Source organism: Lemur catta, chromosome 12 (genome assembly GCF_020740605.2).
Source record: "Lemur catta isolate mLemCat1 chromosome 12, mLemCat1.pri, whole genome shotgun sequence".
NCBI lineage: Eukaryota > Metazoa > Chordata > Mammalia > Primates > Lemuridae > Lemur > Lemur catta.
The window spans coordinates 16,054,608-16,067,746 of NC_059139.1; the positions used below are offsets into that span (position 1 = coordinate 16,054,608).

Sequence of the window (13,139 nt, forward strand, 5' to 3'; positions counted from 1 at the left end):
TTTATTGAAGCATGATTGGCCTATAAAAAGCTGTGCATATTCAATATACACATCTTGGTGAGTCTAGGGTAAATATACACCTGTGAAATCATCACCACCACCAAGGCCATAAACATATCCATGTCTTCTGAAAGTCTCCCCCTCACACTCATTATTGTTGCTGTGGTTGGTTTGTATTTTTGGCTTTGTGTTGTGGGTTTTTTTTTTGTTATTTCTTTTCCTTTTTTTTTTTTGAAAAGAATACTTAATATAAGATCTATCCTCTTAGAAAATTTTAATATACAATACAGTATTGTCAGCTATAGGCACTATGTTGTATAATAGATTTCTATACATATTGAGCTCCTTTTCATTCCAGATTTTTGAAATTTATTTATCTTGTGTAACTGACATTTTGCACCCTTTAACTATCACCTCCCCTTTCCTTTACCACAGCCCCTGGAAGCCACCATGCTGCTCTCAGCTTCTATGAGTCGACTCTTCTAGATTCCACATATAAATGAGTTCATGTATCATTTCTCTTTCTGTATCTGCCTTATTTCCCCTAACATAATGCCCTACAGCTCAATCCATATTGTCTCAAAAGGCAGTATTAACTTCTTTTTTTATGCCTGAATGATATGATGTTGTATATATATGCTGTACTTTCTTTATACATTCATCTATTCTGGAAAATGTACATTGTTTCCATACATTGGCTATTATGAATAGTGTTGCAATGACTATGGGACCACAGATATCTTTTTAAGATCCTGATTTCAATTCCTTTGGCTATATCCCCAAAAGTGGGATTTCTGGATCATATAGTAGTTCTATTTTTTTGTTTTGAGGAAACTCCATAATGTTTTCCATAAAGGAGGTACTAGTTTACATTCTTATCAACAGAATATAAGGATACCCTTTTCTCCACATCCTCTTCAACCTTTGTTAACTTTTGACTTTTTGATAACAACCATCTTAGCAGATAAGAGTTATATCTCACTGTAGATTTGATTTGCATTTTCCTAATGATTAGTAATATTGAGCACCTTTTCACATACTGTTAATGATTTGTATATCTTCTTTGGAGAAATGTCTTTTCAGACATTTTGCTCATTTCCTAATAGGTTTCTTTGTTTTTTGCTATTCAGTTGTATGAGTTACTTGTATATTTTGGATACCAACCCATTATCAGATATATTATTAGCAAATATTCTCTCTTATCTCCTAGGTTGCCTTTTCATTCTTTTTTTTTAAGGTACCGCTGCGCCTGCATCCTCTTCCTCTTCCTCCCACCGTAGGGAGAGGAGAAGATCATCCTTGGCAAACGGTGGTTTCAGCAAAGCAACACCAAGAGCTGACTTCACGCTGAGGAAAGAATGCTACACCTCATTGAGGTTTCCAGTACTCTACACATTCAGAGAAACTTTTCTAGCAATGAACTATAGAAATGATCTCTGAAAGTATAGTGTTGCCTTTTCATTTTGTTAATTGTTTCTTTTGTTGTGCAGCAGATATTTACTTTGATGCAATCTCACTTGTTTGCTTTTGCTGCCTGTTCTTTTGGCGTCATATCCAAAAATTGTTGCCAAGACTAATGTCAAGGTGATTTTTTACTATTTTTTCTATTTTTTTGAGGAGTCTTACATTGAAGTGTTTAATCCATTTTAGTTGATTTTTGTGTATATTATATGAGTCAAGTTTCATTCTTTTGCATGTAGATATTCAATTTTCCCAACACCAAGAAAAAATAACTAGTTATTCATTTTTGTCTTCTTGTTTTCTCTGTCTGGAGGAAATCAATTTTGGATACTTTATTTAAAGGTGTTAATTACCACAGATTATTGAGACCATATGGGGTATAGTCATTAAAATTGAATATATATTCTCATAAGTATACTGTGTACAGCTTTCAAGAGAACTTTTGTAGTTCATTAAGATGTCATATTCAATATTATGTTTATATTATCTTGTTTGATATGCTGATAATGTTAATTTTATTTTTAAGCTGAATATTGGTGTTTAAAGTTATTTTCTACTTGTATACTTGTAATTATTTATAATATAGCTTTCATATTACATTATTTTACTTGAGAATTTATATAGTACAAACAATACATTGCTTATGTTTAAATACTTATACATAAGATATATATGAAGGCTCTTGAGACTAGTTTAAGAAATTTATAAATGTAAGAAAAAAGTAGTATATTATAAAATGATGGAATTTCAAGTTTACTTTCTTTGGGACTTTGGGCCACAGTTTAATTAAATCATTTTTTTAGTTCCTTATTTAGAAAAAAATTGAAGGTTTTTAATAATCATTAATGTGCATTTTGGGGTCTAAAATATTGCCTGTAACTATTTCTCACATGTAAATATTTATTATGTTCATAGCTACCCTTTCTGAAAATTATTTTTTTTATTTTGCCTTTTCCAGATTGATTAAAGCTTCAAATTCAGGTTAATAATGTTCTTTGGAATATTAAAATAAATAAAACTGTTAAGATTCTAGCCCACAGGTAAATCAAACATATGTTTCTTTTTCTTATATAAAAAGAATAATGTAGATAGCTTGATTTATTTGACATCTTTTAGATTTTAATTATTTTACACTTATTGTGAGAGCTCTTTTGTTTACTAAATCTAGGATTAAAGAAAATGGATATGTGAAAAGAAAAGTGAAGTCATTCTAGGTTAATTATGTATAATTAAAACATTAATATGAGTATGTTTTAATGGCTATATTTCTCTGGTTAAAAGAAGCATACTCAAGTTTTATGCATGGACTGGCATAATAACTGTCAACAAATCAATTTTTAAATGAACAGAACAATTGAGAAATAAACTTGTCAATCATTGACATCCATAATATACTTCACAGGATAAATTAAGGTCTCTGGAGATTTGCTAATATCCTCATTGTCACTTTACCTCACATATCACTATCCATCACTGTAACATCCTGAACCCAGTGAATCCATTAAGGAAATATTCATGCCCAGTACAGACCTTATAAAAATTCCTTTGGATAACGCTGATTTAATATTGTTGATTCACACTAAATGGGTGTCAAGAAAGCTATAGTATCATAGCCATAAATTCACCATTTTAATATACAAACATGTTCCAGAAATTGAATCAATTCAAATGACTAAATTGCTCATCTCTACCCAAGCTGTCCATCTAATAAAAGATAAATGTACAAATAATCATATAGATGGTAGGTGTGCTTTTGGAGTGGACCTTGGTAATTTTGAATGCTTTGACAAAAGAGGCTTCCTGACCTCTATAGAATCTGCCATAAAATAAAACAAACAAATTAAAATATGTTTTAGATTACTTGCTGTTCTATGGGCAGCCATAGTAAAGGTGGACTGTCATTCAAAGCATACAGGCTTAGAATCCCAGAATCTCCTATGAGCACCTTAAAAAGCACTATAAAACAAATCAGTTGCCTGCAGGTATGGGCTATAAATATGATATGATTTGTTAGCTCAGTCTCAGGATGAATTGAGGTTTTTCCTTGCCAGAGAGCTACTGTTTTAACAGTAGCAAAAACCAAAAATTGTTCATTTGTTTTATTTCTAAACTGGGGAATTCCAACCTAACTTTCTAGTGTCAAGGATACAAATTATACTGGGACTATCACTGAAGAATTCTGCAAACCCTTGCTATTACTCAAAATATCCATTGCTCATATAATACTCAATCCTTAATCTGTATTAAGGATACCCAGAGAACTCTAAAATAAGCCAAGTGTGCTACTCAGGAGAGCTCCCTTGAGGAATTACCCTACTCCCTTTTCATGCATGCTGTATGAGCTGCAATTCCAATTGTGGAATAATGCAAACATAAAAGGGTTCTGAATTTTTTTCTGACCTTTTTTTTTTTCAGTCATAAATAAGCATAGGTCTGCCCTAGAGGCTAGAGTGAACAATTTATATCCATTACCCGGTATAGTCTTAGACAATTACTTGCACCAACTTTTCCCTTGGTTAGACAACGAGAACTTGAAGTAGCAAATATTTCCTGTTACACCTGTAGATGAAAAACAAAGATCAGGTAAAACAATTCAAGAACAATTTAATGAAAATGACCATGTGGTCTAGAACAAGCCTTGCCGTTCTTTGAGCTATGTTTTCCTCCTCTGTATTTGTTAATCTATGCCTCTGTATCCATAAATATCTTTGTTTTCCTTAAACCTTCTTTAGAATCACACATAAAAAGCCCCTCCTCAATCTCCCTTTACCAACACAGCCCAGGTATTTTAGAGAAGAAAAAGAAATGTCTTTTCCTCATCTATCACAAAGTTTATGGCTAAGACTCCCATAACAAAAGGCATATTAACAGAGAAAAGCATACAAACTATTTAATATGTGTTTTAGGAGATTAGAGATGAAGACTCAAGGGCCCAGGGAAAACTCTATATTTTGATGGAAAATTATTCAGAAGTATGACTGTAGGACAAAAGAATATGATCTAATAATGGAAACAAATTGGGGGGAACTCAGCAAAGCCTGTTTGTTCAGATTCTTTTCTGTATTTCTGTGTGACATTCCTTCCCTTCCAGTGTATGACAGGATAAGTGTCACCTGAGGGTCTCCAGGGAAAAAGGAAAGGCCAATGTCAGAGAGTGACTTTCCTAGGTTTTATGGTGTATTTCAGAGAGAGAAGGGTAAAGGGAATGCCAAGTTATGTGACCTGCTTCAGGAGAGAGGGGGCAGGAGAAGGCCGGAGACACCTTCTTGCTTCTGTAGTTTTCCCAGTTTCCTTCAGTGTAAAATACTCAGCATGCCAAGGTACCATCTTTTTGGGTACCATGTTCTGAGCCCTGACATACATATATTACCCTTGCTGCTGAAATCTAAATAGGTCTAACTTTCAATAAAGGTGTGTTCTTGGAGGTCTTTGGCTGATGGGCTTCTATATTTCTTAGAGGCCTTCAAATGAATTTTTAAATTTTAACTATTCTTTTATTTACTATTAGAAATAATAAATATTTAAAAATATTTAAAAAACTTAAAACAAATGATATATTACTGAAGAAACAAAACCATTATGAATTAATGGGGTAAATATTAATACATAATATTAAGAAACTATTTTGGCTCCCAATTGCCAGTTTTTCTCACATCTAATAATTTGACCTAATTTTTCATGTTTGTCCAGATCTGTAATGCCTGCAAATCTTAAAGTTTGCTTTACTCCTATCTCCAAAATCACTCTCTACCGAAATCACTGCAGTTCCTTACTGTATACCCAGTTTTGTCAAAGTCCCCTAAGTCCAGGACATGCATGGGGGGTTGAGCAATGGAGGTCATTTGAACTTTCAGGAGCACAGAAAGTTATTTACAAAAGAATGAAGTTCACGTAAAATATTTTTTAAAAGGCACAATAAATTCTTTTTTATTTTACTTAATGCATAAGCATATTTTATATGAAGTTATGGAAATACATTACTTTTCTTTTGCTAAATGTATGCTGAAAAATTACTGTGTGACCTGAATGCATTCCATGAATAAGAAATATACTCAGCAATAGAAGTTTCGAGTATGTTCCTAACAGTCCTACCTTTGCTGGTGATTTTTTCTCTATGTAGAATGCCTTTTTCCTATCCTCCTTTCAGTCTGATAGCTAATTTGCTACATTATCTTTGGCTCATGTGTTAACTCCTTCAGGAATCTATCCTTGACCACTTTAGACTGAATTTGTCGGCCCTTTTCTGTGATTCCATCATATTCTGTATAAATATATCGTTCCATATCCTTAAATTATTTTTTTCTGAGTCTGTTTCCCCCTTAGCTAATGGGTTTCTTGAGAGAAATCTTACATTATTCATTTCTGTATCTGCAATGCCTAGCTCAGTGATTGTACAATAATCTCCAAGTAAATGAGTGAGAAATAAATGTATGGTTATAATCTCTTCCTATTTCAGAATTAAAATCTAGTAGAGACAACCAGGTGCTTCTTATTTAAAATACATCATTTTGAAAACCTAACAAATGCTCCCATATTTGCTATTATGACTGATTAAGTGTTCTCTACAGTGTATAATGAAATTACTTTCTTTGTATTGAAAGTGATTTTTGTTGCACTATTGAAAAAAATATCAATTAGATACTAATTAGTCTTGCTCTCTGCTTGTGGAGGGTTTGAGGTAAATGGGTGTGGAAAAGAATGGGAGCAATAATTAAGTAAACATTTAGGTAATTCAAACCTTGTGCTCCTTGCAGATAAAAATGCAAATCAGGTTTACAATATAACCTCCATACAGACAACCAGGGCAGATGTTAATGAATCTAACATGTTTGTCTTGAGTAGTTTAGTTTTAAAATCATTGATTTCTTTGCAAAAAAAAAAGACTGAAACATAAAGTAAAGTTGTTATGCTGTACCAAACCTGGAAAATTAAAGGCTGCTAATGGCCCTTTGTAATACATTGTGAAGATGATGATTATGAAAAAGCATAGCAATATCGATGAATCATTCTCATCTGGCAAGAGGTCCTGACTTATTTGACAGAAGGTGGGTTGCATAGATCAGCACAGAGAAGTGAGAGATAACAGCTATTGCGCTGCATGATAGTGTAATAATACAACATTTACAGAGTTTTAAAGCGCAAGTGAGAAACAATAAAAGTGAAGAATTTCACAGTTAAAGAAGAAACATACCAGTCTGCCCTTTAGCACAAAGTCACAACCCACAATTAAGGGACTCATGATTCAGGGTGAATGTGGCTGCTTGTTTAAAGAAATAGTCTGCACCAATTATTCAAGTCTTATTTATTTCATTTTTTTACACTGAGAAATATACATACTTTCTTTACAATGCCTGGATAATAACACTCCTTAAACCATATGGTTTTGCTTTTCTACTCGAGAGAAAAAAAAATGTTGGCAAACAATTACCAATCTTGTGTAAACGTAAGTTGGCCTAGATGTCTTGTATATCCAAATCTAGGATGCCCCATTTTTCCAAATTTGTTTCCCTCTCCTCTCTAATTGCACCCTCTACTGGAATTACTGTCTGCTTGGTCTGAAATAGTCCTTGAGAGCTTTTATTTGCATGAGTCAATCTCCTTCTTTGTGGTTCTTTGTCTCTTACCTATGTCTACCCCCAATTCATGCTCCTATTTTAAAAGCCCCTCCTATGTCCTATAAGGATAACATTTAATGTTTATTTAATGCTTCTTATGTGCCAAAATGGGGTGAGAAGTTTACATGCAGTATATTATTTAATCTTCATAAAAACCTTGAGGAGGTTGTAATAATTATGCCCATTTCACAGATGATGAAACTCAGAGAAAAGAAGTCACATAATATCTCCTAGGTCTAATGTCTAACAACTAGCATGGTTTAAACTTGGTTCTGACCAACTACAAAAATTTCCTTCTGGGTTCTTTCTGAAATTATTAACATCGTCTCAGAATTTAGCTTTCAATTATCTTATGATTATTTTCACATGAATTATTTATGTACCTAAGAGTAGACTATCAGATGGAAGAAATCCTAAGTTTTATATTTCTGAGTTTCCAGAACATTTAAAATGTTAACTAAGGAATCTTGAACTAAAAGGAAGAAGCTGAGGCACAAAATATGATTTTAAAGAATTTACATGAGCCTGAGAAATACTTCCAAGTTGCTCTGGGGAGTGTGCCATTTGGCCTTTGTTACAAGCAGGTTTTTAAAGGAAAAAGGGTACAAGGAATGGACTGATACAAAGTTGTTTGACATGAGTTCTCATTGGTTTACAGAAACAGCATTGAGTAGTGGTTGGCTAAATACATTATTGAACTATAGTGTATGGGTTTTGCTGTCCAGCTATTCATTGTTAAAGTGTAGGGCATGAGTTATGTCCAGTGTATGACATTTTATGGCTACTTGATTTCAGCTGGTCTAAAGCATAGTAAGCGGTTTCAAGAGGTAATTAGCTCAAGGGAGGAGTGAGATACATAACATTTTAAATTCCTCTATGGGACTGATAATTTAAAGGGACTTATAGTCTTCAGATAAAATGTGTATTTTCTTTCTTAGGCACTTATTACTCAATATGCAGTGATAGGTAGAAACACACAATAAAGTTATCAATCTTGGTTTTAAAGGACATATGATCAGTTTGAAATATAACATATTCACTAAAAAGAAAAGGTAAAAATCAGTATAAAAATAACCATAATTTTTTTCAGCTTATTATGGGGGTACAAAAGTTCAGGTTATATATATTGCCCATGTCCCGCCCATCCCCCTGAGTCAGAGCTTCAAGCGTGTCCATTCCCCAGACAGTGTGCCTGGCACTCATCATGTAGTTATACCCCATCCCCTCTTCCCACCCCCATCCCCCTGAGTCAGCACATTCAAGCATGACCATTCCCCAGACAGTGCGCAATGCACTTATACACCCATCCCCTCCCACCCCCCACTTCAGTCTGATACCCAGTTGGTGTCATTCCCAAATGTGCCTTTAGGTGATGATCAGGGAAACCAATTTGCTGGTGAGTACATGTGGTGCTTGTTTTTCCATTCTTGGGATACTTCACTTAATAGAAGGGATTCCAGCTCTCTCCAGGAGAACAAAAGCAACCCCTGTGGAAAGCATTATGGAGATACATTAAACAGATTCAAGTAGACCTACCATTCGATCCAGCAATCCCATTATTGGGCATCTACCGAAAGGACCAAAAGTCATTCTATGACAAAGACACCTGTACCCGAATGTTTATAGCAGCACAATTCACAATTGCAAAGATGTGTAAACAACCCAAATGCCCATCATTGCATGAATGGATTAGTAAATTGTGGTGTATGTATACCATGGAGTATTATTCAGCTATAAGAAATAACGGTGATATAAAATAACCATAATTTTTTAAAACAAACAAGACAGTTATTATTTATAGAAAATAACACCAAGAAAGAGATTTTTACTGAATGTCTATAAGAAAATTCTATATTGAGCTGGGTACTGCAAAATCCCCAATGAGCTTACAGTTTATAAGGAGAAACTGATCAGTAAGCCAGCAAAAAAAAAAAAAAGAAGAAGAAAAAAAAAGAAAAACAAGGTCTATGAGAATCATGTGCACCCAGTGTTACTGAACACACAGAAGTGACGTACAGCTCTCACAGGAAGGACTGCCTAGATGCTTGGATGCCTCAGATGATCCGGGATCATTGAGAGTTAGCCAGGGAAATGAAGTAGAGAAAGATATTCCAGGAAAAAGAAAAAAAAAAAGAAAGAGATAAAAATGAACACTGAGGAAGGGAGGTCAATGTACATTAATGAAAATGCAAATGATTCAATAAGACTGGACTAACAAGCGCAAAGGGTGCAGTGCTAGTGGGGAAGCCAAACAATGTAAACACACGCTGTGTCCTTGATTGTCTTTCCTGCCCCACTAAAAAGCTTTGAACTTTTCCTTAGAACTTTGGCAATTCAATAGAACTTTTTGCAAGGAAGGTATGCAATTAAATCCCTAATTTATAGAATCACAATGATAGAAATGCTGAGGGTAATTAGAGGGGTTGAAAAGTTAATTCTGAGTCAAGTTGTTATAAATCAAGGAAGAAATAACAAAGCAGCAGGGAAGGATATTCAAAAGATACTCAGAAACCAGAAGCAAGGGAACTTGGTGAAAGATTGGATTGCGAGAGTAAGAAAGAGCATATCACAAAGGAAGAAATTCAGTGTATAACTTAAGCAACTGGATAGATGTGAAGGACTGCCTGAGATTGCAGAACAAACATACTGATAGCACACTGTGAAGATGATAAGATCAATCTGAATATTTATATTTGTAATGCCAACAGGAGATTTTTAGCTGACAGTCTTGACCTCACAGTGAGATTTGACATGAGATAAAGATATGGGGATTCAGTATTTAGGTAGAGGAGTGATTTCCATCACGCAGGGAGTATGTGCATAGCACAAAGAAAAGAAAATGGTAATTGATCCCTGAGGAAAGCAAACATTCAGAGGGTAAGCAATAAAAGAGAAAGCAGAATATAAATTGGGCCAACACATGTAGGAATGATAAAGTAGAAATAGGGAGGGAACCTGGAAGTCAAAATTTATTCTAGAAACAGCACCATTCTATGTACTTCAAATGGAGAAGATTTAAAACAAAGAACTGCAAATTTATCACAAGGACTGGGAAAGCAAAAAATAAAAACAGTGAGATTATTCAAAGATTAATAACTTTGATAAATTACTACTACTCTTAAGTCAAAAGAGCCAGATTGCATGATTGCTCTGCTGCTGGAAGAGATTGTGTGGCTGTCCTGGCTGCTTTGGAACAACTTTACAATTCTACCACATTTCCACTGCCTTCCCAAAATCCAGAGGCCCACACTACTTTTTATGCTATAGTAGCATCTAAATTTAAAATAGCTCACTGATATTTTTGCTGCCTTTGGCAAAATTAAGCTACCAAGGCTATGTTGGAGGCACATCCATAAGTCAAAAAGAGAGCAGCACATGGCTTCTTTCTTTTTCCCATTTCCCAGACTCCTAATGCCTTTTATTGGGAAAAAAATCTATCAAGGAAATAAGTTTTTAGGCTTCAACAAAGTAGAAAAAAAAAAATGGAAGTAGAGCTGAGGAAAAAACAGACAAATGCCAGGTACACAAAATTTTAAGGATGAATGGTCAATGTAAGAGATTTGGACTGAAGAATTTTGATTTGATTGAAAACTACCAACCAAATTGCTTTCTGAAATTATGCTTCAGTTTATTCTCTTACTAGTATTTTATGGGTGTGTTTTTACACATTCGTCAATACCAGAGATTATCAAACCTTTTCATTTGCATTGCAATCATTGGAAGGACTGTTTGCTGGTTGTTTTTATTAAGAGATCTGAGTACATTTTCAGTGCCAATTCAGCCACATATTGTACCTGTCCAGAAGGATACTTCTAGGAAAGACATGACCTCACATCTCTCCTGATCCTTGGAAACAAAAGAGTGGTCTTGTGGTCATGGCAGTGATTCTGTTTTTCAGCTAAGCTTTCTGCCTCTCAATATTTACAGTTCCTCAAAGGGAGATCCTGAAATGATGATTTGGCTTCAAGAATTTTATTTAGTGAGTAAACTCAAGAAATATTAAAGATACAGGGAAGAATATGTCTTGAACTTAGGATACTTACTAGTGTGATTCATGGTGCTTCCTTGCCCAGACATAACATAGTGACATAGTGAAAGTGTGAGAAAGTGAGAAAAGGAAGAGAAGCAAGTCAATAAAGAATGTATTAACTTATTTGCTGTTACTGTAAAGATTTGACACTAAATCCCACAGGTGTGCCTTTGAAAAACTGTAGAGCACTCCCCTAAATTTTGTCTCCTCAAATCCAAGGAAACAGATATTTTTCAACTCTTAGTCCTCATTTGCTGAGGATAAATCTGGGGGTATTAACTTGCTGGTATTTATGTGTATCAGTTGAAGACACTCCTGTGAACAGAGACACTCTGAGGCAGAAAGAACTTGGAAGCCATTGTGATGTATTGGAACTGGTTTTGAATGAATATGGACAAAGGTGAAATGGGTGTAGCTCTGCTCTGTTCCTCCCCTTTCAACACACCCATCCCGAATTAAGTTCACTCTTTCCAGTCAATGACTCTTCAAGATTGTAACTGGAAATGATGCTTCCAAAAAGATCTTCAAGTAGAGAGTTAACTATGCAATTTACAGTCACTATGCTATAGTTTTTCTTGAGGCCATAATTAATATTTATTACTTTATTCCTCTACAACAATTCTAAATTCCCCCTCACCTTTATTCAGTATTTCTGCTGGTCTAGGTTGTTTTTTCCTATTAAGTGACTGAAAGTTTCATTTCTGAAGGACCTGAACCTTGGTTATTTTCCTGTGACAGGCCATGTTTGTCACAATGTTAACACTCTAATGGCTATGTATGGAAGCACCAAGAGGCACCTCAGTAAATCCTTTACATTACACACCTTCTCCTCAGTTTCCCATGATGTAGTACTAATACCTGTTACCCATGAGGATCAAGTAAAATTATCCCAGTCAGTAGATTAATTATTTCCTTTGCCCTTACCTGAAAAATGACTCAGGCAGCAAATATGTTTTTGGTTTCCATGAAATTCTTACTGTGACCCTGATGGAAGTATTGCACACTTATGAAATAGGATGTCTATTCCACAGAGCCAAAGTTTCAAGTTCAGGGCAAAAACATTTTGCAAGCTAGTCATTGGTGATGATGGTGAGAAGAGAGGACATCCCTACTTTCTATTTTCTAGATGCGTGTTCTACTATCAGGTCCACAGTATCATACAATGACTCTTGGTTCATTGAGTATATCATATCTTGAAAGACAGTAGTCCCAACCTCAGTGAGAGTCAGCCCCACACTGGTGGTTCCTTAGCTAATCCTGAAATGGCAGTTACTAAGTTCTGTCAGGCTAGCAGTTTACAAGTGGTGCAGTGTATCATAGATCCTGTGGATTCCCAAGCATCTGCTCATTACTGCACTTTTTTTTTCTATACGTGATTTTCAGGTGATTTTATGCAGGGTTCAGCATCAGTAAGTGAGACACATTGTGAGTTCTTCAGTAATGAAGACAGAAACACTCAGGGTGGGAGTTCAAACCCATATTCATAATACATCTCAATTATAGCAAGAACAAATAAATCCTCATCCTCCTCCTCCTGAGTTGAAAAGCTCTAGCAGACTCAAATTTTATCAGAATTTGGCTGGCTAGTTTCCTCAAATAGACTGTCTCTGCTGCTAGTAAGTTACACATACAGTAATAGTAGTAGCTAGATCAGATTGTTGAGAGTAAGGACATATTGCTTGAACCCATGAATGGCTTCTCTCTGTGCCACAATGACCACTACATTCATGGACCCACTGTACAGCATTTCAGTGTCCAAAGACAAAGGATGGCTGGCAGGCATTGAACAAATAATTTACCAATTTCTATGGTGGATACTTTCTATGGACTTTGATATAGGATTCAAAGATCTATACTGTTTTTATCCACCTCAATAGGACCATTCACATGGATCTTCTCCAGACCATCTTCTCTATCATCTTACAATCTTGCTCATTCCTGACAATTGAACATTGACCATATTCAATACTTCCTGAAATTTTTAATATATTCTTCTTCTGCCTGCTTTTCTCTCTAGATCAAGGAGTCTACCC

The 13,139-nt window shown here is 35.0% G+C and overlaps 1 non-coding gene across 1 annotated transcript; it reads right to left on the reverse strand.

Annotated features, from left to right (window-relative positions):
• Positions 1–1,239: 1,239 nt before the first annotated feature.
• On the reverse strand, positions 1,240–1,452 carry LOC123648781. The gene has a single exon (XR_006738780.1). It is a non-coding gene; the product is annotated as a small nucleolar RNA U3 (small nucleolar RNA).
• Positions 1,453–13,139: the final 11,687 nt, after the last annotated feature.